We start from the raw sequence: 13,771 nt of genomic DNA, 5'->3' as shown, positions 1-13,771 counted from the left end.
GCAATATTTTTGCACGGGCGTTAGATATGGTGTAATAATTATTCTCGAGATGGCGTCGCGTTGGTACTTATGTTCGAACTGATGTAGCGCATGTTTGAGTTCTTGAACCATTTAGAAATTTTATGAGGATCGCAAAACATATGAGGAGAATGGAAAAAGTAAAAATTTATTTTCCACTCCTTTTCAGCCAGCAGTTCGTCACAAAATCACTCCTGCAATTAGGAATTAGCTGTCTAGTTGATTCTGACAAAATAGGGATAGGAAAGTCGACTCTGACTTTGGTCAAGAATCGATCTTTAACTTAAAATAATCGACTTTTTAGAATCGAGTTTGAATTCTTCAAGTCGATTAAAATCGATTCTCACTCGATGACTTCGAATTTTCTGTTGAACAGTTTTAACATTCGATGGTATTACAGTTTGTATCGTTTTCATGTACCGACTCTTTTATATTTTTTTATACCTTATCGTTAAACTAACCTCTTTCTGATTGGACAATAATAAACAGCATCGTTGGTATCCTTGGTAACCGTTTTAAATAAGCATAGTATAACATAACTGACGGTAATATAATTGTTTAATATATAAAAAAGTAGACTTGAGAGTACTTTTAGCAATGATTAATCGACTTTAAGAGTCATAAAATTCCAAGTCGACTCTAAAATCTAAAGTCGACTTTTCGTGTGCTGTTACCATCCCTTTCACAAAATTGTGAGGAACACAGATGATAGAACAATATCGAATCGACCATATGCTGCTAGATAACAATCTACTATGTAAGGGCTGCCGGATTGTTTAGCAAACGTAGTTCTAATTAGAGTGTTGCCGTGTAAAGAGCAATTGAATCAGAGATGCCTAACTCTTGGACTGGAAATGAGAGAGCAATTGCTAAACGTCAAAACCTCCTGAACTCAGGGAGTTGTCTGACGTTTAGCAATTGGAAAAAGAGGAACGGCTAGATTGAAATCCTACTAAAGAAATATGTGTACAGATAGATTTGTCGCTGCTGTTGAAGATTACTAACCATAATTGGAAAACGTGCAATTGAAATGTATGTGATGAAATATTTTGTTCTACCAAGCTTAGTAGTAATAATTTTCAATAGAAAACAATTATTAATTGAGAGCTAATTCCTTTTTTCTTTTGATTAAGTAGTGAATATTAAAAAATCAGTTGTTTTAATATGTCACAAAACCACAAAAAAGGATTTAAATGGTTTCTCCATGTGTTAAATGAATATGTATATATATATATTATTAATATAATATTAATAAATGGTAGGTGATTTAATTTAAATGTCCAACAATTTTTAATTTGGCTGATCTGCTTACAATGCAAATAGTTATAAAAACACTAATTTTGCGGCACTTTCGCACTGAAATAAGTTGAACATCCTTTTATCCCTGAACTGAGCTATTAGCAATAAGTTGTAAACTCGAATAACGAGTAATAATAATAATAAGATTGTCAACTAAATTCCCAAAGACAGAATTGTTCTAAAATGGCTGAGTTTAACGATCTAAAGATTCCACAACTGAAAAAGGATCTGAAAAAACGTGGTTTAGCAACAAATGAAGTTCGAACATTAATGTTTACGAATATGTGTTTAAATTAGAAGTAGAGGAAAATGATTATGACTTTATCTTCGGAAGCAGTTATTTGGGCAGAAATAGATGAAGACTCATAGAACAAACAAGTTTTGATTAGTTCTATCCACAGAAGAATCTATATCAAACTTACTTATAGGCAAAACCCTGGTTATGACCGAACAAGATAAACGTCTTCCAGTAAGAGTACTTAATGAGAACAAGTCACCAATCAAACTTTCCAGAAGAGTTATATTAAGGCAGTGCTAAGAGATTGAGGTCGTGATAAATTGCGAAATAGGTCTTGAGGAAGATTCAATAACAAAACGAGAAGTTGTAAACCAGATCATACGTGAAATAAGCGAAAGCGGCTTAATCAAACCATCAGCAACATGAGGTTTTGTGTGTACTATAGAAGGTTGAAGGTTATCTTCTGGATAACTTCCACTATCTAGAACCGATGATACTCTGGACTCGTTACCAGGTACAAAATGGTTCTCAACACTTTATTTAAAAAGTGGTTCTTGGCAAGTGGAGCTAAACAAAGAAAAGACGGCTGTCAGTGTTGGAGATGGTCTGTGGTAATTTACCGTAATGCCCTTTGAATTATGTAATGCTCTTGCTACATTTGAGAGACTGATAGATCAGGTAGTAAAAGGATTCCACTGAAATGAGTTGTAAGCTTGAATAGTGAGTAATAAGTGTTGTTGTTGTAATTAGAAATAAAGATAAGTGTATAACCGTTCGAGCTTACCACTTCTTGCTTATGTCTCAATTTCTCTTAACACGACAACACTCTAACTAGAACTGTGAGTGCTGCAAAATCTGGCAGGCTTTATAGAGTACATCTTTAATAAAACTTCGCCTCTAGAACATTCTGGCAACTACGAATTCGCTGTCTAGTTGCTTCTGGAAATTTATCGTCCCTTCGATGATAATCATGAACCATGTTCATCACAACATGTTACCGCTACAAAGTTTCATTAGAAACGAAGACAAAGCTGTCAATCCACCAAAATTAGACTAATTGTCAGCAATAGATGTCTTGATATATGTATATTTAGATAAATATTGCTAAACATAAGGAAGTAGTCTCCACAGGAAATATTGCTGGCAATTTAGATTTCAAGAAATCATCTTATGCCTGTTGAGAAGACCCGTCCCAAATGATCTCAAACTAACAAAAAAATAAAAAGCAATTTAATAAAAATACGTTAATTATTTTGGCGCCATTGAGAACATTTATGATTAAAATATGTTTACATAATTCCGTTATGTTCAACGTCCGGTGTGTTTAACATGGGTACCTGCTGACGACAGCTTTACCAGCTACCAGAATTAAGTCTCCGGTCAGACCTCGTAGCCGAAGCTACTACCAGTTGAGCCTCCAACTGCTCTGGACTGGTAACCAGGGGTTGAACCCCATAAGCATATAATACGCACATACCTTTCACACAAGAAGCTAACCCTAATTCTCAGTTAAACGCCCCTGCCACCTAAACAATTCACGAGCAAACGACCATAACTGTTCGGCATTCCGACTAGTGGAGATCACACCGCTAACATCTAAACGTCTATCAGTCCAGCCAATCCCCATACCCCCGAGATCCCTGATGTTCGAGTACATCGGGCACTCCGCGATCAAGTGAACCCAGTCTTCACATCGCGCCCGACACATACACCCCGACCTATAAGAAAGGTGCCTCTGATGCAAAAATGCATTCAGAGGCCCATGCCCCGTAAGCAAAAAACCCAGACTCAGACAAAAAGTTTGGGTTACCCTCAACAAATCTAACGTCCCGGATGTACTCATAAGTCACCCGACCGTTAGGATTATCATCTAGAATCCTCTTGCTCCCTAGATATCCCTCCATGTCCAAATTATCATCGGAAATCCATTCATTCCGCAGCAATGACACACTCAAGCCCTTTCTTAACCTGAATGCAACTGCACGCTGTATGACACTCAAGTCAAGAGGGGGTGCACCTAATAAAATCTGCATCGCATCCGTTGAAACGGTGCGACATACAATCAAATATGCAAGCATCATGCAACGTAGCATCGAGAGGAGTTTTCGGCGACCAGAGACCGTCATCGCTGTTTCCCACCATATTGCGGCTCCATAAGTAGCACAAGCTACAAATAGACTACGATATATGGTGCGAACAGCATGGCGTGCCAAATAACCCTCCCACACGCACTTATCATAAATGGCCTCCAAGTATTCCGGAATGAACTTCCACAAGCTTTTGCACATATCTCCGTTCAAACACTTAAAACGTGAGGACCGTGGCGCTTCCCTAACAGATCGTCCATATTGGTACCAGTCGATACCAGAGGTACGCCATCGCCGCAATGGAATCTCATACCGCGAGGGGAATCTGAGAGTAACCATAATTTGAATCAAATTATGATGAATCAAACTATGAATACTTAATCCCCACCCTCCCTTAACCTCCCATCTAGCTACGAACGCCCCATCTGCTGCCTCATTCATAAGCGCCACGGCTCATTCACAATGTGGAGTTTTCTAGCCACCACCAGAACATTACAGGTTCTCACCACCCGATGAAATCACACCACACAGGACAACACAACATACCATCAACGTTCGTTTATCGTCTACGTGCCTGAGCGCCACATCAACATTCGCTTATACACTTTCGACAAAATGGCGATCCTGCGCGCAACTTACACCATTTCAACTCGACACCACTCCGCCAGATTTACTTTTCGACAACAACGATCCTGTGCGCTACTCTTGCCGATTATAAACGGTAAACGAGAAAAATCGCATTTTTATTTATAATTTTAAACGCGAGTGTATTGAGTGTCAGCATTTTAAAGACAGTGGTGCTCCCATACAAATTATGTATCGCTTTAATCATGGTCCTTCGAGCCTAAACGAAAGGCACTATAATTTTAGGTCCTAGAAATAAAATGTAAGCAGTGGAGTGAAAAACAAAGAAAGTGCAGTGACTCGACAAATATATGCACACATACATATACCTACATATGTAGTAAATATATAAGTTACAGTAAAATAAAATATATATATAATATGTAATAAAAACAAACCATAACCCACACAAACGGGGCGAAACCTAAAAAAAAAGAAGTGTGTGTGTCAGCTCCGACGCACGACTGGAGTTTACTCCTCAGAAATAGTTTTTAAAAACAGGCACAAAACAAGTCAAAAGTATAGGTTACAAACAGACATACATCAGAAGCTAATTAAAGCGTATTGAAAAAGACCATCACATGTTAGGGTAAATAACCGCACTCATGAAAATACTTAGAGAATATTTATATTTTTACTTTATTTACAATTTCAATACGCAATTCGGTGCAATATTATACATCGAACATTTTACATTCAAATAGATCTTACATGTATATATCATTAGGAAAATTGATTCACTTATTTTATTAATATTATTGTTTTATTATCATGAACTATTATTATCCTTTTACATATTAATTAGATTTATAGTGTCATTATTATTAATCACTGTGACAAGAGGTTTATGGTAACTAAAATATGACACGTGAACTAAAATAGATACATGGTTCACGAATCGTGAAAACACCGCATCAATGGTTGTACCATATCTCGTCGTCCCTAGTGTTCTATTAGAAGCAATATCTTAATCAAATTCAGATTTTAAAAATTGTATCAATCTCAATCCGTCATTTTTGTTAAAATCTATATTAAAATCGCCACTCAGTAATAGTGGCATTAAATGATACTGTTTTTTCAATAGCTTCGATCCACCCTCAGTATTATCCAACAATGTCTCGTGAATAAAATCTATCACATCGGTAACTTTTTGATTGACGGAAATATAAATTGTAATGAGAACAATGTGTTGGCCATTAGGTAAAATACATCTCGCAGGACATACTTATGTCTCCCAAATTGGAATGAGTTTGGCTGAATTGCTGGGCATTTCTTAAGTAAGTATCGTTACCAACAAGCACATGGCGTGAATCGTTAACTTGTTGGTAAATACTGACTCCGCCTCCACTATTAATTTCTGGTCGACTAAACTGTGATATACATTTAAAATTGTCAATTTCAATTGATTCCTCGTTGCGAAGCCATGTTTCTGATAACATTAAAATATGTGCTTTCTGTATAATGTTTCCTCGAAGATCCCATGCGTGTGCCCGGAGACTTTGGCAATTAAGCGAAAAGATAATCATATTTCCTTCATTCATTTTAATGAGAATAATTTGATCAATCGTAGTAAGATGAACCGTAAAAAGCCTGGCAAACTCATTGCGCAAGAGAAGCATCGTTTCATTGCGTTGTCTACCATGATAAAAACGTTGACAATATGAAAGCCTTCTTGAGACGTGACTCTGAATAAGGCTACGTAGACCAAAGACTGTGAATGTGTCTTGCTGTATTTTTAAACAATTTCATCAAATGTTCCCCTTGTGACTTGTGAATAGTCAATGCGCAAGCCGGTTTGAGTGGAAAATGAATTCTTTTCGCATGGATGGATTTATTTCGATTAAGAGGTACTGTTGCAGATCTACGGTTAATAGGAACTAATTCTGTACTGGTTCCTTTTGCGTTTGCGTAGCCAGCTACTTTTCCACGAGTTTTAACACCAACTCCTTTTGGAAATAGAAGCCAAACTCGCAGTACTTCATTTTGAGTATTCAACTCAACATATAACAATTTACCAACTGTCCCATTGGCTAAACCATTGACGACATCGATCATCGCCGCTGCTACAACGTCATCGTTGATTCTTATAGAAGGTGTTGATACGGATCACGAATTTCTTCTACATTAACTTGATTTCGATGATCCTGTGAATCTATATCATAAATAGGCCTCTGTTGACCGTTGTAACTGAATATCGACAAGCAACTGCAACAGTCAGCCATTGCCAAAAACAGTGTACATATTACAAACACACACAAGCATAGTATATAGACACGTATCTGTCATATATTGAATGTGCCTTGGCTCGCTGTGCCTGCGCATACGCGTACAGCTAAATTACAACAATATAAAGTCATTAAGCATAAATCATGTGGCAAACTAAATAAATATGTGGTAGCCGCAAAACAACACTGTCGTTGTAAATTTTTGGCCACTGAATTCATTTGACTGCAATTTCTTTTTGTTTTTGATGTCGGCTATTTCCGTTGCATTAGCTTAATTGGTTGTTAAAAATATTTATTTTATTAACGCGCAGTTCATCAGAATGGAGTCGGACATAGGCAAAATGTTTGAAAGTGTGACTGCAAAAGTGTGGTGGAAGAGATGAGTACTGGCGCTTAGCTGCATAAAATAATTAATTTGTTTACAAAATTAACACAGCTTCTGCTTCCAGCTCTCGATCGTGGGTTTGAACTGAGCCTGCGCAAGGCTGCTTATATAGCACGGTTTTTAAATCAGCGTTTAATATTCAATAACGTGTTCGGGTGGCACGCTTTGTGTTCTTGTTCGTAACAGCTCGCTGCTACCCTTTTCAGCATTCCTTTTCACTTTCAAATTCTTTGTATGGTTGCGAGAGCGCTCGGTTTCAAATGAATTCGATCGCAAATTTGAGTTCTGTTATCTATTTTTGTATGTAATATGCAAATACGTATGCATAGAATAATAAAAATATTATGACAAATTGTAAATAAGGAGGAAATTAAGATATAGACTATGGAGTAAAGAAATTATGAATTTTTAATACGGAGTAAAGAAATTATGAGTTTTTAATACTTAAAGATTAGGAAATTCCTATTATAAATTTGGCCTTGAAAATATTAGTTGCGGATATTCAATACATTCTTGTGGATTAGGGAATTCCCGTCTTTAGTATTTATTTGAAACTATTTAGCGGGTAGGTACTTGTATTATGCATATTGTTCTACCATATTTATGGTAATTCATTGCAAGCAAAATGTGTGACCATCATCTCAACATACAAATGAAATACGCAGCACGCAGTGTTGCGCGGTTTTGCGCAGTCGAACCGCACAAATATTTACGAAAATTTTGTGAAAAGGAATGCAGAAAAACTAGACTCGAGTTGCTGGACTCTTTTTGACCGTGTGAATGCCCAGAGCGACACCAAAAGAAAATTTGAAAAAACTCAGACTCTTTTGAATCCCTGTGTGAAAGTGCACTTATTTGTGAACGAAGCAACATCAAGGATGACATGAAGCGAGACTCTCTCATTTTCGCTGATTTTTCTGTTATTCTCTTTCCCTGATTATTAAAATCAGGGAATTTCTAACAGCTGATGTCAAAAAAGGTGGGATGCCAGAAATAAACCCGCTAAAAATAGCTAACAAAAGCAGTGCGAAACGAAATTTCAGGGAACGACACAAATATTTTTGATCAACGTGCAACTAAATTTTATTTGCTAATTTAATTTAAAACGTTCATCATAAAACCATAATATTTTATTATGACTTGTATTGTTTCTTTGTTATAATTTTTTTTTATTTATATGTTTTTTTTTATATTATATGATTTTTTTAAAAATTTATAATCCAGCCATCCAGAACGCTTAGATAAATTTCAAAGAAGTCCTTCCACAGTTCTTCGTTTATCCGTGACGTCATTACGCTTCAATGTTTGCTTACGACTGAAAAAATTTCGCTAATGAAATTTCGTTCAAGCATTTGTCATCACTGCATTGCTCCAGTCAACGATCGGTCTTTAGCGATCATTACTCAACGCCTTCACTATTTAGAAGTTTAGTTGAACAAAGAACTGGAAAAAACTTCAAGCAAATTGAAGAAATATGTTAAAAATTAGATGCATATATATATATTTACTTATATATTGGCATGTAACTGTTTCGTACAAATGTGTTATGAATATTGAAATATTATTCTATTTTGCGGTTTAAGTACTTTGTTGCTTTCGCGACCACATGTTTAATACTCAAAAATAAAAAATGTAAAACTTAAATAAAATCGGGATTAAAATTGTGGCAGAAATCAAGTTCGTGGGTTGGCTGCAGTTGCTGAAAGAAAAAAAAAAATAATAAATTAATATCAATAAAATAATAACACTTTAAAATAGAAGAACAACAAAATTAATGCTGGCTGTCCGTATCACTGCACCCAATCTAATATGGCGGCGCTCGTACCAATCAGCTGACCGTGTAGTGTATAGACTATGATAGTAGTATAGATGGCGCTGTAGTCATAACAACAATAACTCTACACAAAGTCTACATAAAAGTATACACAACTGAAAAGTGGGGAGAAAGGATGCGCGTGAAAACGTTACCGAGTTCATCTGAGGTCATTCATCAGTAGATTTCACTCCTCATATTTTTTCATACCGGGCGCCTTATATGAAAAACGATTCTTAAGGAGTAAACTCCAAAAACAATAAACTAAAAATATAAATTGGGCGCGAAACTAAAGCACCTTAAAACAAAACCTACACAAAAACATATATTCGCCCGCGAACAAATTTATCCACAAAAATACAAACCCTACAGACAAAACCAGCGGAAAAGAGAGGAGGAACAAAATTGGCGACAGATATTATAGACATACATACATACATCCTCCATAAACGCCCCTTGATTAAAATCAAATTGAGCGTGTTCATTTCATCTTTTATTATTCCAAACACGCTTAACTCTCCTCTAAAACAAAAATTGAAGTATTTACTTCCCAAAATTTTCCGGCAATACCCCTTAAGCTTAATAAAGCTATAAGCAAGATTGCTTAAAATAAGCAAGCAAAGACCAAATTAAAAGTATAAAACATAAACAATTACATAAATACAAAACTAGAAGAAAACATCAAACATACATAAAAGCATGTTTACTTAATGCATATAATATACTTACATATACTTATATTCCTATTATAAATATATACGTATATACCAAAACTTACAAACATATATAGATCCGTGCAGACGGGATATACCTGCATATTACTAATTTCGTTTTCGCGCTCTCTTTATATTGCAAAAATATAGAAACGCAATTTATATATGTATACTTACGGCATCTTTGGCCAGCTAAACCAAGCAGGATTGCATACAAAAAAAAAAAACAAGAAAAAACGTTAACTTTGGTTGCATCGAAGGTATAATACCCTTCACAGATACAAAGGTTCCTTACAATAGCTTGATTCAATCCTCAATCCTTGAATCCTCAATAAAAAATACAAATTTTTGCCATGCAGGCACTTTACTCCTATTGTTCAGTTTATATAGTATGATAGCTGTATGACATAGTGATCCGATTTAAACAATTTTTTCGGAGATTATATTCTTGCCTTAGAAAATAACTTATGCCAAATTTCGTCATGATACCGTGTCAAATGAAAAGGTTTTTCATGCAAGCACTTTACTCCGATCGTTCAGTTAATATGGCAGCTATATGTTATAGTCATCCGATCTGTTCAAGTTTACGTTGTTGCCTCAAACAATAACTCATGCCTAATGTCGTGAAGATACCTCGTCAAATAAAAGAGTTTTCCATACAAACACTTGATTCCGATCGTTCAGTTTGCATGGCAGCTATATGCTATGGTGGTCCGATATTGGCAATTCCGACAGATGAGCACCTTCTTAGTGAGAAAAGAGCCGGTACAAAATTTCAGATCGATAGCTTAAAAACTGAGAGACTAGTTTGCATATATACAGACGGACGGACGGACATGGCTAAATCAACTCAGCTCATCATGCTGATCATTTCTATATATATTTTATGGGGTCTCCGACGTTTCCTTCTGGGTGTTACAAACTCGATATATTAATATACCCTGTTCGGGGTATAAAAAGCGCATTGAGCTCTTCAACAAGCTCTCAATTGCGTTAGAGCATAAATATATACATACAAGTATGTGTATTAGGGTGTACCTAAATACCTCAAAATAAGGACATCAAAAGTATTGTTAAAAGTGCGGTTCTCAATAATTAAATTAAGAAAATATAATTTACAATCGGGATAAATAATAAAAATATACGCAAGTAAATACAAAACGGTATTATTAACACTAAATACACGTTTTTAATATATAATCCGAAATATCAAACTCTTATTCACCTAAAAGAGTATTCGGTAAAAATTATATACATAAATCAGTTTACACTGAGAAAAATTTAATTCGTTTTGACAAATATAATATTTTAACATATTATATTATAAAAATGATGAATGTGGACAAAAATCGAATTACACCTGCAGAAGCTACACGCGCAAGACAGTTCGAAGAAACAAAAGCTATGATTTCTGATCCATTAAAGCTAATAAATGCAATTGCACCTACTCCACATCCCGAGAGTAGAGCTGGCACAAATACAAAATCAAGAAGCAACTTCAGGCATTCACCTCGAGGTGCCCGCATGTGACACAGAAACATTTTATGGAGGTCATGAAGAATGGCCGGCCTTCCGGGACATGTTTACAGCACAAAAATTGTATCACCTCCGAGAAGTTTAAAAACTTAAAAGTTAACGAACGAAATAATTTTGTCAGCTCAAAAAGACTTTGTACAAATTGCTTGTTACATGCGCATATTTATAAAAATTGTAATAGCAAATACAATTGCTTCTGTTGTCATAAAAGACACTCAATGCTTCATTACAGCATATTTCCTAGCTCATCCCCCAACAGCTCTAATATGAAAAGAGCCACGGGTTTAGTTGCAACAGCAAATCCCGAAGTGCGAAATCCCGAAAATTGCCCAGAAAACAGCGAAAATTAAAGTAGAGTACTACTACCCACAGCAGTCGTCTCCATCGAACACCGAGGAGAACTGTTTAAGCTTAGGGCCTTAATAGACCAAGGATCGCAACGATCATTTATAGCGTATAGGCTCAAAATAGGCTAAAACTGCCATCAAAACAATCGCAAATAACAAATAAATTGGCGCTCCACAAAACTGTATACGAAAAATTAATGAAAACAAAATAAACAAACAGGTTTGACTTAGTAGTGGCGATAAAAAAAACTTCCTAAGTTGCGCCTAAAGGTATGGTAAGGTTTTTGCTAGTTAACAACTAGAGTAGAGTCAGTTGCGAAATAAAATCTGCCAATTTTGTTGGAAAATCTTTTTTTTGCAAAAGGACGCTTAACAGAAAATAATAATAACAACAACAATAAGATTAAAATTAAAATAATAACAATTTAAATAAGAATATAAATAATAGACCAAACCAATAATTTATTCAGAAATTGAAGTAATAAAATGAATGCACAACGACTTAAGGCTCTCTAATGCCTACTTTACTATGATACGCCAACATCACCAACAACTTCATAAAACAACAACAGTGGAACTGTAGACGCAGCTATTTATAAATAGAAGGCGAAGTCGACAGAGAAACTACCGCAATCCGCAGCAGGCAATCGCCTAATACAAATAGAAAACCGCAGGATAGCTGTAAGCAAAGCGAGAAGAAAAGATCATCGGTTGTGCAGGCAGGTAAAGCAAATGGCAGCACTGGGGTACTTTTAGGAAACCGCCTTAAACACTGAGTTTTACGCTCATAATACAATATAAAATAATATTACAATATCAGGGTGGTCAGCAGTTCGTGGTTATACCGCTTCCACCATAAGCCATCACTGGAAATAGAACATAAGCCATTGTTAGCGGTTATTATCCTTTGGTCTATTTCCGCAGATAAATTGTTCGTATTTTTAGTGTTTACTCCTAAACACTTAAACTAGTCAACTACCTCAAAGTTATGCTCGCCAACGCTTAAATTTCAGCCAATACTGTGGTGCACTGATTTCGCCATTCCATAAATATATGGAATCGGAATTATCAATATCCGCAGCGGCGATTTATCGTATTTTGACAGAAAATTTGGGCCTCAGAAAGGTTTGTCCCGCACACTTTGAAACAACACGAAAAAGACCTCAGAATTCAACATTCAAGAGACATCATTAAAGAGGCCAAAAAGGACCCAAACTTTTTGTTCGCCTGATATGGCACCCTGCGAATTTTTATTTGTTCGGAAAACTACATTTGGCCATGAAAGGAAACCACTATGCTGACGTTGATGCCAGCCAAAAGGCGACGCCCGCCATCCTTAACGCTATACCGGCAAATGACAAAAAAGTCATTCGATAACCTTCTTGAACGTGCAAAACGTTGTATTCAGGCAGAAGGAGACTATTTTGAAGGCGACCAATAAATTTTTCAAAAATAAAAAATAAAAATAATATTCGTTTTTTAATAAAAGTCCTGAAACTTTTGAATTGCACCTTGTAATACTTTCGTTTATTGTAAGACCCATAATCTTTGCAGCTTTTTCTATTTGTATAAATGCCGTTTTTAAATCGTCTAAAGATATTGCAGCGATGTCTATATCGTCAGCGCGTGCCAAAATTTGAGTCATTTTGAAAAATATTGTACCTTTGGTGTTTACTCCAGAGCCTCTTATCACCTTTTCAAGTTCAAGTCCCCTTGTCGTAGGCCGTTTTTCAAATAAATTCACTTGATATAGAGTTTCCGAATTGTACCATATTTCCAACGTACGCAATTGTGGCTTTAACGCGATTTATTAATTTATTGGATATTCCAAACTCATATCAGACTTCATAGAGAAGCGACCTACTTATATTATCGAATGCCGCCTTGAAATCTAAAAACAAGTGAAATATTGTGATATTATTTTCCTGCCTTTCTCAATAATTTGTATTATTATAAATATCTGATCGGTAGTGCATTTTCCAGGTATAAATCCTGCTTGGTAGTCCCCCAAAATTGGGTTGACGTATGGGCATAACCGTTCTTGCAGAATATTGGAATATATTTTGTAGGCCATATTTAGCAGTGTGATTGGTCTATAATTTTTGCATTGAAATTTGTCCCCTTTTTTGAACAATGGGCATATTATACCGGTTTCCCATAGTTGTGGCATTCTTTCTAGTTGCCACGCCTGTTGAACCACCTTAAGCATATGACGGAGGGAAACATGGGCCATATGTTTATACAGCTCTGCGGGTATTTCGTCAGTTCCAGGAGTTTTCCTCAAGCGAGTAATGTCCTCCTCTAGATTTCTGTCGGTTTACTGACTACCTGTGGCACCTCCCTTTGCAGATTTTTATTTGAACTGCTTCCGTTAAGAAGTTGGTTGAGATGTTCTACCCATCTGTCAAGGATTGCTTGTGTTTCAGTTAGCAGGTTACTATGTGTGTCCTTTCAGTATATCGTTTTGGGGTTAAGGTCCGCTCGAT

Source organism: Bactrocera oleae, chromosome 3 (genome assembly GCF_042242935.1).
Source record: "Bactrocera oleae isolate idBacOlea1 chromosome 3, idBacOlea1, whole genome shotgun sequence".
Lineage (NCBI taxonomy): Eukaryota > Metazoa > Arthropoda > Insecta > Diptera > Tephritidae > Bactrocera > Bactrocera oleae.
Note: the sequence above shows the minus strand (reverse complement) of the source record.